This window comes from Pleurodeles waltl, chromosome 4_1, assembly GCF_031143425.1.
Source record: "Pleurodeles waltl isolate 20211129_DDA chromosome 4_1, aPleWal1.hap1.20221129, whole genome shotgun sequence".
In the NCBI taxonomy this organism is placed as follows: Eukaryota; Metazoa; Chordata; class Amphibia; order Caudata; family Salamandridae; genus Pleurodeles; species Pleurodeles waltl.
The window spans coordinates 348,813,602-348,839,399 of NC_090442.1; positions in this window are offsets into that span (position 1 = coordinate 348,813,602).

A 25,798-nucleotide genomic window follows, 5' to 3' on the forward strand; every position below is an offset into this window, starting at 1 on the left:
GGATGCCAGTGGTTACTGCTTTCCTTTTGATATATTCTGAGGCAAGAATATGAAATATCATATTTTGGCAAACCCAACATCCTGCCTGCTCTCAGAGTATTAATTGTTTATTTGTGACCCAATATTGCAGGGCTCTCAACCTATTTTATCTTTTTAAATATGCAATTAGACATTGAGTTATCACTAGACGGGGTACAATTTTAATTATGCTGGTGTAATTTGCGTAATTATGGGAATTTCCAATTACACTTGTTACCAACAATTCCTGAGATTACATAAATATACCATGTTGGCTAATTATACACCCCTCACTGGAAAAATGTACTATGAAAGCATCATTTGCAGTAAATATGTAATGTGAATGCATGAGATCAACAGAACACAAACAGTGTTTTTGTTTTTTGCACTATTTTTAAATATGAACTTTTGCATTAAAATATAGTGCTACATGACAGATTTGCATTGCCTGTAATTGTGCATATTTTGCATAATTTTGCTGCAATTTCTTGTAATTGTATAAAAGCAAATTGCTCATATTTAGCACACACCCAAGTAGTGAAATACATCAATAGGGACTGCAAGTCTAATGGGCCCTCCTTTTTTCTGGGTAGGCCTAATTATTGAGCCTTTTCAGCTGTTAAAGATTTAATGAATCTGAGCTATAAGATTATGTTCAAGGTATACAGCCACTCTTCTGGATGAACTTTATAAATCAAACTTAATCTGCCTAAGGGCTGGGGGACTATCTCAGCTGAATAGTTTTGTAACCATCTTAATTTGGTTAACACATACCCTGGATTCCTTCCAGTCATTTTGCATAGTAATGCGATCAGTGTTCATCTACTTTGTACAGTTTATCTATGTATTAAACTCACAGGTTTTCGGTTATTCATATTACTAATTGTTCTTTAACTGGCATGAAAGAATTGCCACAGTTTTCCAAAACCTTTTCCGATCATAAATTTGTGCCCAGGATTTCCTTATAGCTCCCCTCTTCCCCAGAGTAAATAGTTTACTTTGTTTTCTCTCAAAACCAATTATTGTGACTCTTACCCATAATAGAAGTATTCTTACCCAATTAGATAATGTCTCTACCACTTAATGCAATTCACAAACATTACCCCCACAAAACGTAATACTTACTCTAAGCTTAAGTTTTTCTTTATAGCGGTCTGTGATTTGGCTAGCACATGCTACATTTACTAGAAGGGCTACAGTTATAGTTGATTTCTCCCTTCATAAGCAAGAATCTCAAAGGAGCTAACGTGTTGCCCGATCAACCAATCAGCTACTAGATTATTATACTTGTGTTCTCAAACGTTTTTGCTTTGTTTAAACAATGACATCCTCTAAGATGAGAGAGGGAGAAGATGTGGCTAAATGGTCTGAGCTGCCAACTTTGGAGTTGGGGGTTCAAGGTTTGAGCTTCTGCATAGGTTCAACATCCTGTGATTCTAGGCAAATCATGTAATAATCTCCCCGTGCCTACATTCCAGCGCCTTGAGACCCTCATGGATGATTTGCAGCACTTTGCAAATCTTGGATTTCTTTCTTTCTTTCTTTCTTTCCTCCTTTCTTTCTTTATTGCTTAGAATAGAGTTTATGGTACACAATCACGGAACATTGTTACAAACTGAATAAAAGAGTAGCTTTCTGTAATGCAATAACATTAACATCCTGTATGTTGCCTAATATTTAGATGTGGTCATCATTCTTACCTTGAAAATAGCTGTTTGTAATGTCAGTGCATGATCCTTGACCCTTTGCTGCACTTGCCACATCTTGATGAATCTGTTGTGGTGGTAGTTCATCATCTGAGTCGGATTATAGCTCTATGTTGACGTTGTGAAGACCCTTTCTCATGGCTCTGTTGTGAAGAATTGCACATGTTGCACTGATTTTGCAACACGCCTCTGGTCTGCAGAGTATTGCTCCGTCAGTCTTATATAGGCATCTAAAATGTGATTTCTGTATTCTAAAAGTCTATTCAATTGTTGATTGGTTTGTTTTATGTGCCCTATTGTACTGCTTTACCTTTTGGTTCTTAGATTCAAGTATGGTGTCAGTATCCATGTACACAATGCATATGCACTTTTGCGTTAAATAGTAGGAGAAAGTGAAACAATTACAATATTTAACTTACATGCTATTGCGAACTGTATGAACTGAGTTTGTAATCCCCTTACCAAGTAAAAACCATCTGGCTTTAAGATCAGATATATTGCATGAGGTATCATCCACTACCTGAACTTTGAGTGAATGGGGGGTACTTTTCCTGTTTCTATAAATGAATTTACTTGCAGGGGGAATAGGGCAATATGTGTACCATCAACCCAACCAATAACATTGGAAACTGTGCAACCTGATAAACCATTAATTTTGTGTGTTGTATATTTTGGGAATTATATAGAGAAAACACATTGGTTCAGTTTGCCAATCATGATCTTCAAAAAGCTTTGAAAAAACCTACAAAATGCACTTTGTGAACTCCTCCTCACACTGCTATAAATCCCTGGTAACAGCCAGTAGCTAAAGTGTGTAGACAACACAGGACCTGCACATGTGGTGGAATTTAATTATTTCTGACTATTGGGGTAAATAGGTGAAGATGTAACTCTGCAGTTCAAGCCAGATTTATCTCCCTATTCAGCCTATACTTCTCATAAATCGCTTCCTCAATCTGTTCCAACTGGGTGACCCTCACCCTAAATATCCGCTCCTGTCTGCTTCTCTGCTACCAGCCACAATCATTTTTGCCAAGACATACAGAGCCACCATTCTGAAAGCTCCAGATGCATTTTAAGTTACTTTTTATAGTTTGCATCTGATTAATACCTGTAACACATTGATGGTATTTGCATTTCCTAAATGGCCATTTTGTGACTAATGCAAATTAGGAAATCATTTGTACATAGTGTTAGCACATCACTATTTGGTAATACCAATTTGCGATTTCTAAATTTGAAATGCACAAAAATTTGATTTCTACATAATGGAAGATGCAAATTGCACCATCGAAAATGCCTTTCGTTCATACGAAACCAGCGTTGTGAATTCCCAAACAACCTGAAATAGCGAGTAGTACCACTAGGAAATGTAAAATGGCTTCATACATATGGCCCTTTGTGTCTAATATTATTTCCAATGAAAGTTTGTCTCCTCGCTAGTTAGTCTTTGGAGAGTCGGACAATCAGCATTATAAATTACAAAGCGCCCAAACGAGACTCAATATCTTGTTTGGGTGTACTATTGTGCCTTAAAAATGGCATGGACAGCTAAGAGACAGTCTTCCTTTCTTTCCTTTTTTCACTACATTCCATATATTTCAAATCCAAAAATGTTCCAAGAAGCTATTGAGAGTGTAAACGTACCTAAATGGGCATTGGGTACTAAGATAAAATTTGCCAGTTAGTTAATCTAACCAATCAGAAAGAAAGTCTTATTTCCTCATCCCCACCATTGTTCATCTTTGGTGCTTTTGCAGATCGCCACAGATCATAGTTGGCACAGTGACCTTTAAGTAGTTTCTTTCTTCTCATAAATTCAAAACTGAGTAATTGGGGATAACCTGAAAATCACACACTTGAGCGGTCTGTATTGGTTACTTCACATCTATTATGATCTTGGACAAACCCCAGACTCTCAAAATCTCTAGGTAGCATATAAAGTGTTTATGCGCATATGCTCCAGATTAAGGCCCTCATTACAACCCTCACCTCTACACATTCCACGAGGAACCAGGACGGGATGGGGCCAGAACTCCAAATACTCCCTGCGATAGTATTCCTGCTCCTCTACCAGGAGCACGAAAGATGGCGGTGACGTCCACGGTGAGTACTGCACCTACAACACAGGGGAGGGAAAAGAGAGTGACACACACACGCAACACGTAAAACCCCCACCCCCACCCTCACCAAACAACATACATACAAATACATGGTGCAACATTACATTTACACTCCCCTATCCCCCCCAGAAGAACACAAGGACAAAAGGAAATGAGTTGAACGATTGTAATAAATAAAAATCCATTAGTCAAAACTTGAAATACAGTATAAACAATTATGTACACCAACTACACAAGTCCGGATAATGCACCATTCATAGTCCGTGGACCACTGGGCCCAAAATGCATGGGTGAAGCCTACACGCGATACCAGACTCCAAACGGAGAGAACACCGCAGGGGCATCAGATCTAAATGAAACAGGCACGTCAGGGGGAAGGGAAGGGGGGGCACCTCAGATGGATGAGTGCACGTCGCCAGCTCCACGAGGGGGCTCCATGCCCATTGATGTATCCTGGGGAGTGCAAAGCCACAGTCTCTCAAGTCTCTCCAGTGGGTGTTTTGCCCACTGCTCTATCCTGGGGAGTGCAAAGCCACAGTCTCTCAAGTCTCTCCAGTGGGTGGTTTGCCCAATGCTCTATCCTGGGAGTGCAAAGCCACAGTCTCTCAAGTGGACAACAGTCTCCACTGGTTCTGGAGGGGGCTTGGTGCCCAGAGTACTTCATCCTGCCAAGGACTGAGGTGGTGGATGCCTTTCTCCACTGGTTCTGGAGGGGGCTTGGTGCCCATAGTGCTTCATCCTGCCAAGGACTGAGGTAGTGGATGTGATACTCCACTGGTTCTGGAGGGGGCTTGGTGCCCAGAGTGCTTCATCCTGCCAAGGACTGGGGTAGTGGATGCCTTTCTTCACTGGTTCTGGAGGGGGCTTGGTGCCCAGAGTGCTTCATCCTTCCAAGGACTGAGCTAGTGGATGTGATACTCCACTGACGGTGGTGCAACATGCAAGCTGCCCAGGCTCCTGGAACTGACCACCAGCCTCGGACGACTGACCACTGGGGATGGCAGCTATGTCTGCGGTGGTGCCACTGGCTCAGGATGACGCGGTGCCACTGGCAGTGCTGGTGGTGGTGTCAGGAGCGGTGGTGCTTGCGGCTGCCTCAGTGGCATTGGTGCGGCGGCGGTGTCAGGAGCGGCGGTGCTTGCGGCGGACTCTGTGGCATCGGTGCTGGCGGCGGGCTCTGTGGCATGCGGTGCTGGTGGTGGTCTTTGTGGCGGCAGTTCTGGCGGCGGTCTTTGTGGCAGCGGTGCTGGTGGCGGGCTCAGTGACTGTGGTGCTGGTGGCGGGCTCAGTGACTGCGGTGCTGGTGGTGGGCTCAGTGACTGCGGTGCTGGTGGCGGTGCTGGTGGCGGTGCGTGTGGCGGTGCAGGTGGTTGTGCTGGTGGCTGTCTTGTCTGCCGTGCAGGTTGGCGTCGACGTGGACCTGCCCTTGATTTTCTGGCCCTTCCCCACCTTGGATGGTGGCGCAGCTGTCTTGCCACTATCCACTCTTGTTTTGCCTGAGCCCTTGGTGGCAGGTGTTTTCGCCTTCTCCCTCTGGGATGTGGGCAACTTTTTTACTTTTGGAGGTGGCGGAATGTCCTTGCTCTTGCTCTGTGGAACACTGGCAGCCCTGTTGCTTGCCGCACTCCAAAAGCCCGCAGTTGCTGGCACCACTGTGCCTGGTGATGTGGTGGCTGAGGTGCTGGGTTGGGACCTGGAAAGGCGTGCCCTAGGGGACCGACGGGGGAGAGGTATAGGGAAAAGGTCAACATTCGATAGGAAAAGCTTTTTAGACACACTGGGACGGGTAGATGGAGGGAGTTTGGAAGTGGAGGAAGGAGGTAGTGGTTGTAGGAGGTGTACATTTGCTGACTTGGGGTGAAGGTGCATTAGCTGGAGGCTGTTGTGAGGTGGATGGCTGTTGGGTGGGTGTGTGGCTGCGTTTGTGTACTTTGGGAGGAGGGCTCACAGACACACTGGTAGAGGACACAGGGGATGTGTGAATGGTAGTCGGGGTGGTGAGTGCACGTGAGCGGTGTGTGGTGATGGGCGTGCTGGTGATGGAGGTAGTGGCTGAATATGTTGTGCATGCAGGTGTGAGTGGAGACAGGGAGGGAGGAGGAGGATGTAGAAGAGGGGGACACAGTGGAGGCAGTGGATGTTGGTATGTCTGCATGGGTATGATGCTTGTGTGAGTGCCTGTGGGATGTGTGGTGCTTATGTTTGCCAGAGCCACCCTTGTGTGTTGAAGTGTGTGCATGCTGGTGTGATGGTGTGCTTGGGATAGGCTGAGGTACAGGGTATTGGGTCTGGGTGGAGGAAGATGTAGGGGGGAGGCTAGACACAGGGACAATGGCTGCCATCAGTGCTGAGGCCAGAGCCTGAAATTCTCTCTGTTGCACTGCCTGGCCAGAATGAATGCCCTCCAGGTATACATTTGTTTGTTGCAAATGCCTCTCAACACCCTGGATGGCATTCAGAATGGTAGACTGCCCAAAAGCGAGGGATCTCAGGAGGTCAATAGCCTCCTCACTGAGGGCAGCAGGGCTGACTGGGGCAGGACCTGTGGTGCCTGGGGCGAAGGAGATGCCCACCGTCCTTGGTGAGCGGCCACAGGACACACGCTGAGAGGCTGCTGGGAGGGCGGTGCTGGTATGGGGGTGGTGGCTGTACCTGTTAATGCGGGCGGTACAGAGGGGCCCGCCACTGCAAGGGAGCTCCCATCAGAGGAAGAGTCGCTGATGTCACCTCCTGTGCCCGCCGTGGAGCTCCCCTCGCCTTCTGTCCCACTAGTGGCTTCAGACTCCGTTGTCTCGCCCTCCAGGGCCATGTTGGATGCAGATCCCTCCTGCTCCGGTGTCACTACTCCTTTGCCTGATAATGCTAATGAACAAAAGAACAGGGAGACCACAAAAAGGGGGGGAGACAGAAGAAAGACATGTTCAGTGCATGCAATACCACTACAGTTCGCGGACACTACAGACACAGCAGCCCTCTATACTATGCCATGCACTTAGAGTTCCCTAATTAATCACAGCGACATAGGGTACAAGGCCTATGCCCGATTGCTGCACACATGGATGTCACAGGAGCCTGACTAGGTGTAGTTGGCTCTTACCACTGGTGGGGTTGGAGTGCCACATAGCCTGCCTAACGAACGGACCTTGCCTACAAAACTCGCCCTGGCCTAGGGGAACCCACAGCCCACCTCCCCCACCCAAACACCTCGTAATGCGCGCAGAGTCAGATGGATGTGACTGTACTCAACCCCTTGTGGCTGCTGTGATGCCCTCAAGCGCCCATCCAACTCCGGATAGGCCACCACCAGGATCCGGAACATCAGGGGGGTCATGGTGTGACGGGCACCCCTCCCACGTTGGGAGGCCATCCCCAGCTGGGCCTCTGCCGTCTTCTTGCTCCAGCGGCGAATGTCCTCCCATCTTTTACAGCAGTGGGTGCTCCGTCTATGGTGGACCCCAGGGTCCGGACGTCCTTGGCGATGGCACGACAAATATCCTTCTTCTGGTGGGCGCTGACCGAGAGGAATAGTACATGGGAAAAGGGTAATCTTTAACCACCCGGACGTCACAGTCATTGACCCACGTTCCCACGCTTGCCCTGACGCACATACACTCACCTTCCGCTCATGCAGGCCTCAGTCCCCCCGTATCTTCCATCCACACCACTCCAGACATTGCCCATACAGCATGCTCTCAGTGTACTCACCTGTTTGTCTGGAGGACCGTAGAGTAGCGTGTACCGGGGGAGGACCCCATCCACTAACTTCTCCAACTCCTCCGAAGTGAAGGCAGGGGACCTTTCCCCAGACACATGAGCCATCGTCACTTCCAGACTGCACTTGCAGTGTAGGTCCTCTCCTGTCAAAGGTCAGGTATCAAGTGAGTGAACAGACAGAAAATGGCAGTCACGTCTGCAGCGGTTCGTACCATCACCGCCGGCGTACATCGTCATTGGCTCCTGGGACACATAAGGTCCAATGTTAACCAATGCAGGATTGCGCCGCGGTCTTCGAACGCCTACTGCGACGGTGTACAACGCCAGCGCAGTTGCCTCATATCCCCTTTTCCCACCTTACAAGTCAGGAAGCCGCCATTTCAGGGGGCCACATGGCATAAAAAAATTTAAATGTGTCATACCTATCTAGGCCTTGCATACACACCGTGGCAGGCACATTGCGGATTGACAAATGTGTGTAATAAATATTTTTTTTAATACCTCAGTGTTGGCTGACTCTTTGCTCGCTGTTCTCGTCCATAGGGCCCGTCCCCTGGGGCAGGTGAGGAAATGGCGGCATCCTCCGGTGTGCAGACCGCTGGTGGACCTGTCGACAATGGAAGAGAGACACGTAATAGTCACCTACAGACTTGATCGTGCAACAATCCATGGACTGTGTGCCAACTTGGAGCCAGACCTGATGTCAGCTTTCCGCCATGCCACAGAAATCCCCCCTCTAGTGCAAGTCTTGTCAGTACTCCATTTCCTGGCAAGAGGTCTTTTCAAACAACCGTGGTCATTGCATCAGGGATGTCCCAGCCTATGTTCTCTAACGTGTTGTCCAGAGTGTTGTCTGCCTTGCTGAAACACATGCACAGCTACATCGTTTTCCCTCAGGTGGAGGATTTGCCCACAGTGAAAGGTGACTTCTATGCCCTGGGACATATCCCCAACATCATAGGTGCCATTGATGGGACACATGTGGCATTGGTACCCCCCGCAGGAGTGAACAGGTGTACAGAATCAGGAATAGCTACCATTCAATGTGCAGATGGTGTGTTTGGCCGACCAGTACATCTCCCATGTGAATGCCAAATTTCCTGGCTCAGTGCATGACGCTTACATTTTGAGGAATAGCAGCATCCCTTATGTGATGGGGCAACTCCAGAGGCACCATGTGTGGCTAATAGGTGAGGACAAGGACCCTATACCCTGTGAATAGTTGTCTGGGACTGGGGTTGTCAATAAGGGTTAGTGTATGTCTAACAGTTGTCCCTCGACATTTGCAGGTGACTCTGGGTACCCCAACCTGTCATGGCTACTGACCCCAGTGAGAAATCCCAGGACAAGGGCAGAGGAACACTACAATGAGGCACATGGGCGAACTAGGAGAGTGATCGAAAGGACCTTCGGCCTCCTGAAGGCCAGGTTCCGGTGCCTCCATCTGACAGGTGGTTCTCTCTACTACTCACCAAAGATGGTGTGTCAGATCATTGTGGCCTGCGGTATGCTGCACAACCTGGCTTTGCGATGACAGGTGCCTTTTCTGCAGGAGGATGGTCCAGAAGGAGGTCTTGTGGCAGCTGTGGAGCCTGTGGACAGTGAAGAAGAGGAGGCAGAAGATGAGGATATCGACAAAAGAAACAACGTTATCCAGCAATACTTCCAGTGAGACACAGGTAAGAAGATGTCACTGGCTCACACATCTCATACAATTGTTAGACCTATCATATGTCTGTCACTTTCACCCAGTGTATGGACCCTGACTTGTCACTTTCCCTTTCCATTTCACAGATGTTGGTCCCACTCTGTGACCTCTGCTATATTACCTCATGGACTAGAGCTGTGTGATATAGGTATATTGACAATACAATCGACATTGCTATTTTCCTTAGTTATTGCAAATACACATTTGTGAAAGCACAGACTGACTCCAGCTTGTTTTGTGATTCAATTGTATTTATTTCAGTGCAAAAATGTGGAGGGGTTTGTAAAATAGGCAGGGGTGATGGTGGAGGATTGTCCATGGCAGAGTCCAGTCTATTTGTTTCACAGGTGCATTGTCCAAAGGGGTACAGGAAGTAGAACTAGGGCAGTTGATGGATGGACAGGGTGACGAAATAGGACAGAAGGATGACATTCAGGGTGGTTTCATTTCCTGGCGGGGTCTTGGCAGTGTTCTCTGTCTTTGTCCTGGATCTCAGGGGCCGTTTGCGGGGTGGTTCTCCATCTGCAGCGGGTGGGGTGCTGGTGTTGTGGTCCTGTGGCAGTGCCTCCTTCCCACAAGTGCCGGCAGAGGTGGTGGGCTGTTCATCATCCAGGCTAGTGTCAGGGCCCCTTGTTGTGCCACAGTGTCCCTCCTGGTGTTCACAAGGTCCTTCAGCACCCCTACAATTGTGAACAGGGTGGTGCTGATGGACTTGAGTTCCTCCCTGATCCCCAAATACTGCTCCTCCTGCAGCCGCTGGGTCTCCTGAAACTTGGCCAGTACCGTTGCCATTGTCTCCTGGGAATGATGGTACGTTCCCATGATGTTGGAGAGGGCCTCATGGAGAGTGGGTTCCCTGGGCCTGTCCTCCCCCTGTCACACAGCAGTCCTCCCAGTTCCCCTGTTTTCCTGTTCCTCTGTCCCCTGCCCACTGCCACTGCCCCCAGGTCCCTGATTTTCTTGGGGTAGTGGGTTTGCCTGGGTTCCCTGTAGCGGTGGACACACTGCTGATGTCCTGGGGACAGAGGGATGGGCCCGCTGGGTGGGTGCTGTGCTGGTGTTTTCTGAGGGGGAGGCTCTGTGGTGGCATGTGTCAGTGTCAGGGGAACCGACTGTCCCGAGGTCCCAGATGGGCCGGGCTGGTCATCTTGATTCAGTTGGACAGAGCTGCTGTAATCAAAGCGGGCCTCTTCTGTGGGGGGAGTGGACATGTCTGGAACCTCCTGTCCGGTGACGTTGGGTAGGAGTCCTGCAGGGGTGTAAAGGCATGATTATTTCATCTGTGTGTGCCATCGTGTGCAATGGGTGTTTGACCCTTTACTCCAGTGCTTGCATTCTTGTGTAGGACCTTGTGTGATAATTGGTTTGGGGTCTTTGTGGCTATCTGTAGTGGACATGCTTTGGTGATGGTTGTCCATGCTTTGGTGTTGCATGCAGGGCTTGGTATTGGGATCTGTGGGTTGTGATAGTGGGGCATATGTGAGGTGTTGGAGTGATGGGGGTGAGGGTGAGGGTGGGGTATGTGATAGCATGCAGGTAGGGTGGGGGAGGTAAAAGTTAAGATTTGACTTACCAGAGTCCATTCCTCCTGCTACTCCTGCGAGGCCCTCAGGATGCAGTATAGTCAAGACCTGCTCCTCCCATGTTGTTAGTTGTGGGGGAGGAGGTGGGGGTCCGCCCCAAGTCCTCTGAACTGCAATCTGGAGTCTTGAGACCACGGAACACACCTTCCCCCGTAGGTCGTTCCACCTCTTCCTGATGTCATCCCGTGTTCTTGGATGCTGTCCCACTGCGTTGACCCTGTCTACGATTCGGCGCCATAGCTCCATCTTCCTAGCAATGGAGGTGTGCTGCACTTGTGATCCGAATAGCTGTGGCTCTACCCGGATGATTTCCGCCACCATGACCCTGAGCTCCTCTTCAGAGAACCTGGGGTGTCTTTGGGGGGGCCATGGTGTGGTGTGGGTGATGTGTGAGATGGTGTGTGTTGTGATGTGTGAGGGGATGTGTTTGTGTGTGTTGTCTGAGGTGCATGGATGTTGTGTAAGTGATGGAGTTGTGTGCCTGTGGATGCTAGTATTTTTGATGGTGGTGCCTCTCTCTGTTTCTTTCGGAATTTTTGGTAGAAAGGGTTTGTGGGTGATGTGGGTGTGTGTTTTATATTGGATTCGGTGTGTGGGAGTGGTGTGTGTATGTGTATGAGGTGTGTGTATTTCGAATTGTCCAATGTGGTTGTGTTTTGTATATGTGTGTGTGTATTTTGAGCGAGGCGGTGTGCACCGCCAATGGAATACCGCGGTTGAAAGACCGGCGCGTGGATTTGTGGGTCGTGATAGTGTGGCGTATTCCTGTTGGTTGGTGTTGGTGTAACGGTGGAGGTATTGTTATCGCCAGTTTATCACTGACCTTTGGTGGGGTGGACTTGTGTGGAATTTGGCAGATTCCGGCCTGTGGGTCGTAATAGCTGAAGCGGAATTCCCCCACCGCAGCGGTGTGTTGGCGGTCTTCTGCACAGCGGTAAGCGGAATTTACCACCAATGTTGTGATGACCCCCCCTGATGTTCCAGAACCTGGCGGTGGCATATCTGGAGTTGGAAGGGTGCTTGAGGGCATCACAGCAGCCACAAGGGGGTGAGTACACTCTCATTCAGCTGACTGTGTGCACATTACGAGGTGTCTGGGTGGGGGATGTGGGCAGTGGGTTCCCCTAGGCCAGGGCAAGCTTGTTAGGCAAGGTTCCTTGTGAGGCAGGCTATGTGGCACCCCAACCCCACTAGTGGTTAGTGCCATTTATACCTAGTCAGGCTGCTGTGACTTCCAGGTGTGCAGCAATCGGGTTTAGGCCTTGTACCCCATGGGCATGTGATAAACCTAGGAACTATAAGTGCATGGCGTAGTGCAGAGGGCTGCTGTGTCTGTTGTGTCCGCCAACAGTAGTGCTGTTGCATGCACTGAACATGTCTTTCTCCTGTCTCCCCCCTCCTTTTTGTGGTCTCCCTGTTCTTGTGTGCAATAGCATCATCAGGCGGAGGAGCATAGGCACCAGAGCAGGAGGGAGCTGCATCCCACTTGGCCCTGGAGGGTGAAACAACGGAGTCTGAAGCCACCAGTGAGACGGAGGGCGAGGGGAGCTCCACGGCGGGGACAGGAGCAGAGACCAGAGACAGCGATTCCTCCTCTGATGGGAGCTCCCTTGCAGTGGCGGGCACATCTGTGCCCACCGCATCCACAGGTACAGCCGCCACACCCCCTACCAGCACCGCCCTCCAAGCAGCCCCTCAGCGTGTGTCCCGTGCCCGCTCACCCAGGAGGGTGGGCATCTCCTTCGCCCCAGGCACCTCAGGCCCTGCCCCAGTCAGCCCTGCCGCCCTCAGTGAGGAGGCTATTGACCTCCTGAGATCCCTCACTGTTGGGCAGTCTACCATTCTGAATGCCATCCAGGGAGTTGAGAGGCATTTGCAACAAACAAATGCATACCTGAAGGGCATTCATTCTGGCCAGGCAGGGCAACAGAGAACATTTCAGGCTCTGGCCTCAGCACTGATGGCAGCCATTGTCCCTGTGTCCAGCCTCCCCCTCCAACCTCCTCCACCCAGACCCAATCCCCAGTACCTCAGCCTATCCCAAGCACACCATCAGACCAACATGCACACAAGAGTGGCTTAGGAAAACATAAGCACCACACATCCCACAGGCACTCACACAGGCATCATACCCATGCACACATGCCAACTTCCACTTCCCCCACTGTGTCCCCCTCCTCCACGTCTCCCTCCTCCCTCCCAGTCTCATCTCCACTCACACCTGCATGTACTACATCCTCAGCCACTTCCTCCATCACCAGTACGCCTATCACCACACACCGCTCACGTGCACTCACCACCCCCACTACCATTCACACATCCCCAGTGCCCTCTCCCAGTGTGTCAGTTAGCCATCCTCCCAAAGTACACAAACGTAGGCACACACTCACCCAACAGCCATCCACCTCACAACAGCCTCTAGCCCATGCACCTTCACCCTAATTCAGCAGATGTACACCTCCTACAACCACTACCTCTTCCTCCACTCACAAACCCCCTCCATCTCCCCGTCTCAGTGTGTCTAAAAAACTTTTCCTGGCTAACATTGACCTCTTCCCTACACCTCCACCCCCGTCCTTCCCCTAGGGCCAGGCTTTCCAGGTCCCAGCCCAGCACCTCAGCCACCACATCCCCACGCACAGTGGTGCCAGCAACTGCGGGGTCATGGAGTGCACCAACCATCAGGGCTGCCAATGTGCCATGGAGCAAGGGCAAGGACATTCCGCCACCTTCCAAGGTTCAAAAGGTGCCCACATCCCAGAGGAAGAAGCCGAAAACACCTGCCACCAAGGGGTCAGCGAAAACGAAAGGGGATAGTGGCAAGACAACTGCGCCACCATCAAAGGTGGGGAAGGGCCAAGAACTGAAGGGCAGGTCAGGAGAGGGCATGGTGGCACCAACTGAGGGACCAGTGTCACACCTTCTGTCCACGTCCACGCCAACCTGTACGGCGGAGAACACCACCGCCTACACTGCAACGCCACCAGCACCGCTACCTGCATCGCCTCCAGCACATCTACTGCCGCTGCGAAAGTCCCCAGCCTCTTCCCCGGTGGGCAGCCGTCCGAGGCTGCAGGAGACATCCTGCTTTCTCACTGAGCTGGTACTGACACATGCTCCGCCGCCACAGACCCCGCAGCCAGCACCGCCGCCACAGACCCCGTAGCCAGCACCGCCACCACAGACCCCGCCTCCAGCACAGCCGCCACACCCCCTACCAGCACCTCCCTCCCAGCAGCCCCTCAGCGTGTGTCCCGTGCCCGCTCACCCAGGAGGGTGGGCATCTCCTTCGCCCCAGGCACCTCAGGCCCTGCCCCAGTCAGCCCTGCCGCCCTCAGTGAGGAGGCTATTGACCTCCTGAGATCCCTCACTGTTGGGCAGTCTACCATTCTGAATGCCATCCAGGGAGTTGAGAGGCATTTGCAACAAACAAATGCATACCTGAAGGGCATTCATTCTGGCCAGGCAGGGCAACAGAGAGCATTTCAGGCTCTGGCCTCAGCACTGATGGCAGCCATTGTCCCTGTGTCCAGCCTCCCCCTCCAACCTCCTCCACCCAGATCCAATCCCCAGTACCTCAGCCTATCCCAAGCACACCATCAGACCAACATGCACACAAGAGTGTCTTAGGCAAACATAAGCACCACACATCCCAAAGGCACTCACACAGGCATCATACCCATGCACACATGCCAACTTCCACTTCCCCCACTGTGTCCCCCTCCTCCACGTCTCCCTCCTCCCTCCCAGTCTCATCTCCACTCACACCTGCATGTACTACATCCTCAGCCACTTCCTCCATCACCAGTACGCCTATCACCACACACCGCTCACATGCACTCACTACCCCCACTACCATTCACACATCCCCAGTGCCCTCTCCCAGTGTGTCAGTGAGCCCTCCTCCCAAAGTACACAAACGTAGGCACACACGCACCCAAAAGCCATCCACCTCACAACAGCCTCTAGCCCATGCACCTTCACCCAAATTCAGCAGACGTACACCTCCTACAACCACTACCTCTACCTCCACTCACAAACCCCCTCCATCTCCCCGTCTCAGTGTGTCTAAAAAACTTTTCCTGGCTAACATTGACCTCTTCCCTACACCTCCACCCCCGTCCTTCCCCTAGGGCCAGGCTTTCCAGGTCCCAGCCCAGCACCTCAGCCACCACATCCCCACGCACAGTGGTGCCAGCAACTGCGGGGTCATGGAGTGCACCAACCATCAGGGCTACCAATGTGCCACGGAGCAAGGGCAAGGACATTCCGCCACCTGCCAAGGTTCACAAGGTGCCCACATCCCAGAGGAAGAAGCCGAAAACACCTGCCACCAAGAGGTCAGCGAAAACGAAAGGGGATAGTGGCAAGACAACTGCGCCACCATCAAAGGTGGGGAAGGGCCAAGAACTGAAGGGCAGGTCAGGAGAGGGCATGGTGGCACCAACTGAGGGACCAGTGTCACACCTTCTGTCCACGTCCACGCCAACCTGTATGGCGGAGAACACCACCACCTACACTGCCACCTGCACCGCCACCAGCACCGCTACCTGCACCGCCTCCAGCACATCTACTGCCGCTGCGAAAGTCCCCAGCCTCTTCCCTGGTGGGCAGCCGTCCGAGGCTGCAGGAGACATCCTGCTTTCTCACTGAGCTGGTGCTGACACATGCTCCGCCGCCACAGACCCCGCAGCCAGCACCGCCGCCACAGACCCCGTAGCCAGCACCGCCACCACAGACCCCGCCTCCAGCACAGCCGCCACACCCCCTACCAACACCACCCTCCCAGCAGCCCCTCAGCGTGTGTCCCGTGCCCGCTCACCCAGGAGGGTGGGCATCTCCTTCGCCCCAGGCACCTCAGGCCCTGCCCCAGTCAGCCCTGCCACCCTCAGTGAGGAGGCTATTGACCTCCTGAGATCCCTCACTGTTGGGCAGTCTACCATTCTGAATGCCATCCAGGGAGTTGAGAGGCATTTGCAACAAACAAATGCATACCTGAAGGGCATTCATTCTGGCCAGGCAGGGCAACAGAGAGCATTTCAGGCTCTGGCCTCAGCACTGATGGCAGCCATTGTCCCTGTGTCCAGCCTCCCCCTCCAACCTCCTCCACCCAGACCCAATCCCCAGTACCTCAGCCTATCCCAAGCACACCATCAGACGAACATGCACACAAGAGTGGCTTAGGCAAACATAAGCACCACACATCCCACAGGCACTCACACAGGCATCATACCCATGCACACATGCCAACTTCCATTTCCCCCACTGTGTCCCCCTCCTCCACGTCTCCCTCCTCCCTCCCAGTCTCATCTCCACTCACACCTGCATGTACTACATCCTCAGCCACTTCCTCCATCACCAGTACGCCTATCACCACACACCGCTCACGTGCACTCACCACCCCCACTACCATTCACACATCCCCAGTGCCCTCTCCCAGTGTGTCAGTGAGCCCTCCTCCCAAAGTACACAAACGTAGGCACACACTCACCCAACAGCCATCCACCTCACAACAGCCTCTAGCCCATGCACCTTCACCCAAATTCAGCAGATGTACACCTCCTACAACCACTACCTCTTCCTCCACTCACAAACCCCCTCCATCTCCCCGTCTCAGTGTGTCTAAAAAACTTGTCCTGGCTAACATTGACCTCTTCCCTACACCTCCACCCCCGTCCTTCCCCTAGGGCCAGGCTTTCCAGGTCCCAGCCCAGCACCTCAGCCTCCACATCCCCACGCACAGTGGTGCCAGCAACTGCGGGGTCATGGAGTGCACCAACCATCAGGGCTGCCAATGTGCCACGGAGCAAGGGCAAGGACATTCCGCCACCTGCCAAGGTTCAAAAGGTGCCCACATCCCAGAGGAAGAAGCCGAAAACACCTGCCACCAAGGGGTCAGCGAAAACGAAAGGGGATAGTGGCAAGACAACTGCGCCACCATCAAAGGTGGGGAAGGGCCAAGAACTGAAGGGCAGGTCAGGAGAGGGCATGATGGCACCAACTGAGGGACCAGTGTCACACCTTCTGTCCACGTCCATGCCAACCTGTACAGTGGACAACCCCACCACCTACACTGCCACCTGCACCGCCACCAGCACCGCTACCTGCACCGCCTCCAGCACATCTACTGCCGCTGCGAAAGTCCCCAGCCTCCTCCCCGGTGGGCAGCCGTCCGAGGCTGCAGGAGACATCCTGCTTTCTCACTGAGCTGGTGCTGACACATGCTCCGCCGCCACAGACCCCGCAGCCAGCACCGCCGCCACAGACCCTGTAGCCAGCACCGCCACCACAGACCCTGCCTCCAGCACTGCCGCCACAGACCCCGCAGCCAGCACCGCCGCCACAGACCCCGCCGCAAGCACTGCCACGACTGACACCGCCGCAAGCACCGCCAGCGGCCCCGCGACATCCTCAGACAGTGGCACCACCGCAGACGTGGCTACCATCCCCAGTGGTCAGTCGTCCGAGGCTGGTGGTGAGTTCAAGGACCCTGGGAAGCTTCCATGAAGCATCACTGTCATCACAGTTGTCACCTGCATATGGAATGCGAAGCCGCAGCAGTGTGGGGTATGTCTCTGCCACCATGGTGTATCATGCTACCTGTACCTCGGCAATCTCGTGGCACACACACCAAGGAGAGTGTATTGTTCCGGCTACACTGCATGTGGAGCACTCTGGGCACCATGCCCCAACCAGTACCAGTGGAGAATGACATCCACTACCTCAGTCCGGGGAAGGATGAATCACTCTGGGCACAAAGCTCCCTCCAGAACCAGTGGATAATGACATCCACTCCCTCAGTCCTTGGCAGGATGAAGCACTCTGGGCACTAAGCCCCCTCCAGAACCAGTGGAGACTGTTATCCACTACCTCAGTCCTTGGCAGGATGAAGCACTCTGGAAACAAAGCTCCCTCCAGAACCAGTGGAGAATGACATCTACTACCTCAGTCCTTGGCAGGATGAAGCACTCTGGGCACAAAGCCCCCTCCAGAACCAGTGGAGACTGTTATCCACTACCTCAGTCCTTGGCAGGATGCAGCACTCTGGCACTCTGGACACAAAGCCCCCTCCAGAACCAGTGGAGACTGTTATCCACTACCTCAGTCCTTGGCAGGATGAAGCACTCTGGGCACAAAGCCCCCTCCAGAACCAGTGGAGACTGTTATCCACCACCTCAGCCCTTGGCAGGATGAAGCACTCTGGGCACAAAGCCCCCTCCAGAACCATTGGAGACTGTTATCCACTTGAGAAACTGTGGCTTTGCACTCCCCAGGATAAAGCAGTGGGCAAACCACCCACTGGAATGACTTGAGAGACTGTGGCTTGGCACTCCCCAGGATAAAGCAGTGGGCAAACCACCCATTGGAAAGACTTGGGAGACTGTGGCTTTGCACTCCCCAGGATAAAGCAGTGGGCAAACCACCCACTGGAAAGACTTGAGACTGTGGCTTTGCACTCCCCAGGACCAAACTGTGGGCATGGAGCCCCCTCGTGGAGCAGTGGCGTCGTGCGTTCATCAGGCTGAGGTGCCCCTCTCCCCCTCAGGTGCCTGTATATTTTCTATCTGATGCCCCTCCAGTGTTCTCTCCGTTTTGAGTCAGGTATCATGTGTGGGCCTCGCTCATGCATTTTGGGCCCAGTGGTCCACGGACAATGATTGGTGCACTATCCGGACTTGTGTAGTTGGTGTACATAATTGTATATACTGGATTTTGAATGTTGATAATGATATTTCACATGATTACATTCGTTCAAATCATTTCCTTTTGTCCTTGCATTCTTCCAGGGGGTGGGGGTGTACATGTAATGTTGCAGCATGTATTTGTGTGTATGGTGTTGTGGGTGAGGGTGGGGGTGTTACGTGTTGCGTGTGTGTGTGTCACTCTCTTTTGACTCCCCCCTCCTCTGTGTTGTAGGTTTCAGTACTCACCGTGGTCGACGCTGCCATCGTTGGGGCTCCTGATAGAGGAGCAGGAAGACCATCATCTGTAGTATTTGCAATGGCGTCCTGGCTCCTCGTGGGGTGTGGAGAGGTGAGTGTTTTCCCTGCTGTGTACTGTTTCTGCCATGTTTTTGTTCGCGTTGGTTCCACCTCGGAAAAGGTGGCGGATAGGCCTGTTGTGATAGGGTGGGTGGTATATTGTCTTCTGCCTGTCTGTTGGCGGTGTCCGCCGTGCTGTTTGTTTGTACCGCCGTGGGGGTTGGAGTGTTAAAGTGGCTGTCTATGTTGCCGGTTTCCGCCACTGTCGTAATCCCATTTTTTCTCCGCCTGACTGCGGTATTACCGCTGCTTTAACACTGACCGCCAGGGTTGTAATGCAGGCCTTTAGAGTCCCACTATACAATCACAAGGACAATCCAAAACGCCCACCGGACATGGGTAACTATATATCTCATATGTTCAAATTCATGCAAGACTTACTTAGGGTCTTATTAGGAGTTTGCTGGCCGGACAGCCAGACAACCATGTTGGTGGCCTTTCATACTGCCCTATTATGAGTTATACAGGCAGGACCACTGACTGCCAACCAAAAAAGGGAGATCTGCAGCGGTTCAGCTGCCAGGAAATAGGCGGTCTGACCTCCAGCACCCTCATCACCTCAACCAACCACTGACCTTATTACAAGCACACAGTCTCCTTGGTAGACCCCATGGTGGTCAGTCAATCGCAGCCCGAACCACATCTATACACAACTGCACATAAAATGAATTTGAAAACAATAGCAACACAAAAGGATGATGGACGGAGTGCTGAACAATGCATTCAAACACTCACCCCCAGTCACAGATCTAGGTTTAATCCATTGTTCTTTTGCTCACCATGCCACCTCAGTTTGGACCCAGCCATATGCAAATCAGTCTTGACCCTGTTCCTCATGGCAACAGTCCAGCCCGAACTGCCAAGCCAGGTCCTCCCTGGACCGCAAACAAGCATCCTGGGACCAGTTTCAGGATATCACCCTTCATCAGCTAGGCTAGCTTAAATCCAGTGACACAGTGAGCACAGGACCCACGTCTGGGCATACCCTTCCCACTTAGGACAACTTTAGCAACAAAAAAGGATGATGAACGGAGTGCTGAACAATGCAAACACTCACCTCCAGTCACAGATCTGGGTTTAATCCATCGTTCTCTTGCTCACCATGCCACCCCAGTTTGGACCCAGCCATATGCAAATCAGTCTTGACCCTGTTCCTCGTGGGAAACAAGCATCCTGGGACCGATTTCAGGGTATCACCCTTCATCAGCCAGGCTAGCTTGAATCCAGTGGCACAGTGAGCACGGGACCCACGTCTGGGCATACCCTTCCCACTTAGGACAACTTTAGCAATACAAAAGGATGATGGATGAAGTGTTGATCAATGCAAACACTCACCCCCAGTCACAGATCTGGGTTTAATCCATTGTTCTTTTGCTCACCATGCCACCCCAGTTTGGACCCAGCCATATGCAAATCAGTCTTGACCCTCGAACTGCAAAGCCAGGTCCTTCCCGGACCTGAAACAAGCATCCTGGGACCTGTTTCAGGGTATCACCATTCGTCAGCCAGGCTAGCTTGAATCCAGTGGCACAATGAGCACGGGACCCACGTCTGGGCATACCCTTCCCACTTAGGGCAACTTTAGCAATACAAAAGGATGATGGATGGAGTGTTGATCAATGCAAACACTCACCCCCAGTCACAGATCTGGGTTTAATCCATTGTTCTTTTGCTCACCATGCCACCCCAGTTTGGACCCAGCCATATGCAAATCAGTCTTGACCCTCGAACTGCAAAGCCATGTCCTTTCTCGACCGGAAACAAGCATCCTGGGACCTGTTTCAGGGTATCACCATTCGTCAGCCAGGCTAGCTTGAATCCAGTGGCACAATGAGCACGGGACCCACGTCTGGGCATCCCCTTCCCACTTAGGGCAACTTTAGCAATACAAAAGGATGATGGATGGAGATGGAGTGTTGATCAATGCAAACACTCACCCCCAGTCACAGATCTGGGTTTAATCCATTGTTCTTTTGCTCACCATGCCACCCCAGTTTGGACCCAGCCATATGCAAATCAGCCTTGACCCTCGAACTGCAAAGCCAGGTCCTTCCTGGACCGGAAACAAGCATCCTGTGACCTGTTTCAGGGTATCACCATTCGTCAGCCAGGATAGCTTGAATCCAGTGGCACAGTGAGCATGGGCCCACGTCTGGGTATACCCTTCCCACTTAGGGCCACTTTAGCAACACAAAAGGATGATGGAAGGAGTGCTGAACAATGCAAACACTCACCCCCAGTCACAGATCTGGGTTTCATCCATAGTTATTTTGCTCACCATGCCACCCCAGTTTGGCAACAGGGTCAAGACTGATTTGCAAGTGGCTGGGTCCAAACTGTGGTGGCTTGGTGAGCAAAACTCACAACGTAAGTTTACTCAGCTGGGAGGATACCATTTGTCAACAGTGGAAAGTAGAGGGATTAAATTCAGTACTAAGGCTAGGAAGGTTCTGTGTGTGTAAACCGGTGTTCCCTTGTCCAAATACACTTGTTTGTGATCCCTCAATTGAAGTAGACTCACCTGGGAGGATTACATTTGTGTAGTGTGTGTAGTACAGGAAGTTACATGACTGCAACGTCCAACAGCCCTTGTGTCCATGACTCCAAACACCAGCAGAGGGCTCACTTACCCAAATACACCTGTTTGTAATCTCTTAAATGCTCTTCACTCACCTGGAAGTATACCAATTGTAAAGTGTTGTGAACTAGCGGGAGAGGCATGACTGCAACTCCCAGCAGGCCCTGTAACTGCAACTACAATCACCAGCCCAGTGTTCTCTTGTCCATGGACCTCTGTGTCTTAACTCTTCATTAAAGTGTACACACCTTGGAGGATACCATTTGTATAGTGTGTGTAGGACAGGGACTTATATGATTGCAACTCCTTAGGCTCTGTACTATCACTCCAATTACCAGTCTAGTGCCCTCTACTTCAAAGACTCCTGTTTGGTAACTCACAACTGAGGAGCACTCACCTGGGGGGATACCATTTGTATAGTGTGTGTACTGGAGAGAGTGACATGTTTGCAACTCCCAGCAGGCCCTATTTCAGTACTCCGAACACCAGCCCAGTGTTCTCTTATTCAAAGATCCCTGTGTCATAACTCTCAATTCAAGTGTACTCACCTGGGAGAATACCATTTGTATAGTGTGTATAGTACAGTTGACTGCAAATTCCAGGAGTCTCTGTTACTTCTGTTCCAAACACCAACCCAGTATATTCTCCTCCAAAGACTCCTGTCTGGTAACCCACATATCATGTGTACTCATCTAGGGGAAAAATATTTGTATAGTGTGCATAGTACAGGGACTGACATGACCCCCAACTCCCAGCAGACCCTGTTTTTGTAACTCCAAATACCAGCATAGTGGTCACTTGCCCATATACCCCTGATTGGCAACTCACAAATGAAGTATACTCACCTGGGGAAAGAACATTGGAAAAGTGTGTGAACTAGATGGAATAATCTGACTGCAACTCACAGGAGGCTCTGTTTCAGCAACTCAAAACCAGAACAGTGTTCATTCATTTATTTGTTTGGCAACCCTCAATGTAAGTTTACTCAGCTGGGAGGATCGTTTTTGTACAGTGTGTGTAGTAGAGGGAGTGACATGACTGCTAAGGCCAGGAGGATCTGTCACTATTACTTCACTCACCAGCCCAGTTTCCGCTCCTCCAAAGAGTCCTGTTTGTTAACTCACAAATGAATGATACTTACCTGTGAGGATAACATTTGTATTGTGTGTGTAGTATAGGGACTGCCATGACTGCTAAGGCCAGGAGGATCTGACTCTCAATATCCAAGCACAAGCCCAGTGTTCCCAAGCCCAAATACCACTGTGTCTTAACTCTCAAATAAAGATTACTCATCTGGGAGGATAACATTTGCCTGGTGGTGGGAAGCAGAGGGAGTGCCCAAAATACAAAACTCAATAGGCTCTTTGTCTTTAACCCCAACCACAAAAAAAATGCTTACTTTCCCAAATCCATCTACTTATGAACTTTCAATTGAAGTTTACTCAACTGGGAGGATAACATTTGTTAAGTGTGTGTAGTATAGATAGTAACCTACTGTAACTCCCATGAGACACGGTTTCAGTAACTCCAAACACCAGAGCAGTGGTCACTTGTCCAAATACCCTTGCCTGCTAAAACTCAATTGAGGTTTATGCATCTGGGAGTGACCAAGATATAGATAATGCTCAACTCTGATATATGTCTGGCCACCTAGCTCCATCTTGACCTGCTAACCCAAGATGAAACTATAAAGAACAGGAAGGACACCTTACCCAGTGTGCAACACAGTGATCCCAAAGGCCTTAAGATGTGTCACCAGAATGGTATTGAAAACAGACACATTCACAATGCACTGACCACATGATGACTCCATTCACATATACAACAAACTCCCAGGTCTTCCTGCGCCACAATCAACGAGACCTCAAAATGGCCAGAGAGATATCTTGCCTAGACACTGCTTTGCCTGCACTGTGTCATGAGCCACTCATCTAAATTTCCCAGGTTGTTTCGATGGGGTGAGTATGGCCCTCTAGGGCCTGGCCCCATTTCAGTGATTCTTTTAGCTAAGCGCTGCACCAGGCTAGGCCTCAAAGGGATGGGGGTTTGGAGGAGAAAGGGAGAACAAATGAAACACCCTGGTCTCAGCACTCCTTCTTATTGAGGTAGGGAGGGGTGGACATGGTGTGTTGTAGTGGACATTGCCCCCCCATGGTTAGCAGGACTCCACCATGGGAACAGGTCTGTAAAAAGAACACTATTAGTTTACAAGTGTGTAGGCTCTTCTGAAGACAGTTTTGATTTTATGCCACAAAACATAACATGTCAAAGGGCATACAGGTTAGAGTACCTAAAATCTCAATAGGGCATTTCACCGCATGTAATGACTTTTGTCCATACAGCACATAGAGCAAACAAAGTTCTCTAAGACAATATACTTTAGTCTTTCACCAAAGCTGGGTTCCTGTTTCTTCACAGCAGCCAAGAAAGTCTTTGTTACCAATAACAATCAATTATCTTTTGAAACACATAAAATCAGGACTTTTTCAGGAGTCAACTGTTTGCAAGCAACACAAAACAGTAAATTGAAGGAGTCCATGTTTCTGGCACTACTCAGTCTTTCTTGCAAGAAGTTCACCAAAAGATTATTGTCTGTTTACGCAGTCAATCATTTTTCCTAAAAAGGATCAAATAAGCCATACTGTGTTCGTGTTGCGTAATGTTCATTACATTACATATTTACGCTTATGAAAAGTAGCTGTGATGAGATCTTTCCACAAGTCAGCTCCTTCCTCTTCACCACTGTCATCCTCACTTGGCATTTCAGGAGTCTCACCAGGTGGCACTACAGACTCCCCCTTCTCTGGGATGTACGGTATATTCCCCCACAGGGTGATGTTGTGAAGCATGCAGCATGCCACAGTGATCTGACATACTTTTCTGGGTGAGTAGAGCAGGGCTCCACCAGTCCTGTCTAGACACATAAATCTGGCCTTCAGGGGCCCAAATGCCAGCTCCATTGCCTGCTGTGTTCTTTCATGGGCCTCATTGAAGCCTACTTCCCCTGGCATAGTTGGATTCCTTAGTGGCATCAACTACCAAGGACAGTTTGGATATGCGAAGTCTCCTGTTAAGGAATGGGACATATGTGCAACATTGAGTCAATCACCTCATGATTGTAGCACCTGACATTGCACACACACAAACAGGACAGATGTGACTTACCAGCCAGCCAGGACCTCTCTGGGTATCGTTGTGATATCAGCTGGGGTATGGTGCTGTTCTGTAGTATGAAGGAATCATGAGCTGAACTCAGATAATGGGCACAACATGTTAAATGTAGAGATCTGCTAGACAAATTAAACGTTATTGCTTGTGATTCCATTGGACACATTATGAGATTGCACACCGCCAATGTGACTGTGGAGGTACAACCACCATGTCTCAGCATGCGGAAACTGGGAGTAGAAAGTGAGGCACTCACCTGGCAGGCAGTATTACACAACCTGTGCCAGCATGTAGCCCAAGATGCACGTCCTGTCTCTGCTGATGTTCAACGAAGGTGCACAAAATCCACACCGCCGTGCATGCAATGGACCATAAGTACACACACATACATGTGTCATTATGCTCAATATTAGAATGTTGCGACGTCATCCACATGATATGGGGTTCACACTACAGGCACCAAGTAACCTTGTCATTATGTCCCAGGTCAGAATCAGACACATATAAGGACACATTCACAGTCACAATGCACCCCCTTTGGGCAGGTCACTCACACTGCACCGCAACACTGCACAAAAACACATGACTGCTCATTTCATGTACGGGAACAGTGAAGTGTACACAACATTGTCCCCCTCAACACCAACAACACAACAATATCACATCTACAAATACAACTCACACACTCATATTGCACACATGTCATGGACTGTCTTCACATTCAACACACATATGTATGGATGTGGCATGAAACACAAACACCACTCCCATTAAACACCCCTTCAGTGAACACACACATCACTTACATTGTAACACAGCGGAAGGCCAACGGGATGCACTATAGACAGAGGGACAAATATACAAACCTTGCTATGCAAACAATACGTGCCCTATAGGGGTGGGAGCATCAGGAGCACTCAGCGAAGTAGGCTGCACTGGGACACATATCACTTTGCACATGCCCTTTAAACAACATCTGCACAGGAATTGGTCCTACATGTATCTCAGGGACAAACAATACTAGACCATAATGACATGCCTATCAGCACAATGTAGAAGTGCATGTCAACAAAGCACATACCATTCCAGCTGCATGGGTCATACCTCTACATGGAGTTGATGCAATGTAAAGATAGCAAAATTGATACCTGCACAGTC